Genomic DNA, 677 nt, shown 5'->3' on the forward strand with positions numbered 1-677 from the left:
GGACCCTGTACTCAGATCAATAGATGTCTGTGAGTCTCTACATCTGTATTAGTCAGGTACTGTCAGAGCCTCTCAGAAGATAGCTATATTTAGGCTGGCTGGCCCTTCCTTCAGTCTCTGCTCCACAGTTAATCTCTGCAACTCCTTCCGTGGGTATTTGGTTCCCCCTTTTACGAAGGAATGCACTGTCCACATTTGGTCTTCCTTCTTTTTGTATTCCTTGTGGTTTGTGGGTTGTTCTTCCTGTATTCCAAACTTCTGGAAGTTTGCACTCAGAGAGTGCATACCGTGTTTGTTCTTTTGTGATTGGGTTACCTCACTCAAGATGATATTCTCCAGATCCATCCATTTCCCTAAGAATTTCATAAATTTATTGCTTTTAATAGCTGAGTAGTACTCCATTGTGTAGATGTACCACAATTTCCGCATCCACTCCTCTGTTGAGGGACATCTGGGTTGTTTCCAGATTCTGGCTATTATAAATAAGGCTGCTATGAACATGGTGGAGCATGTGTCCTTCTTACATGTTGCAGTATCTTTTGGGTATATGCCCAGGAATGGTATAGCTGGGTCCTCCGGTAGTACTATGTCCAATTTCCGGAGTAGCCACCAAATTGATTTCCAGAGTGATTGTACCAGTTTGCAATCCCACCAGCAATGAAGTAATGTTCCTCTTT

This window comes from Mastomys coucha, unplaced genomic scaffold, assembly GCF_008632895.1.
Source record: "Mastomys coucha isolate ucsf_1 unplaced genomic scaffold, UCSF_Mcou_1 pScaffold12, whole genome shotgun sequence".
Lineage (NCBI taxonomy): Eukaryota > Metazoa > Chordata > Mammalia > Rodentia > Muridae > Mastomys > Mastomys coucha.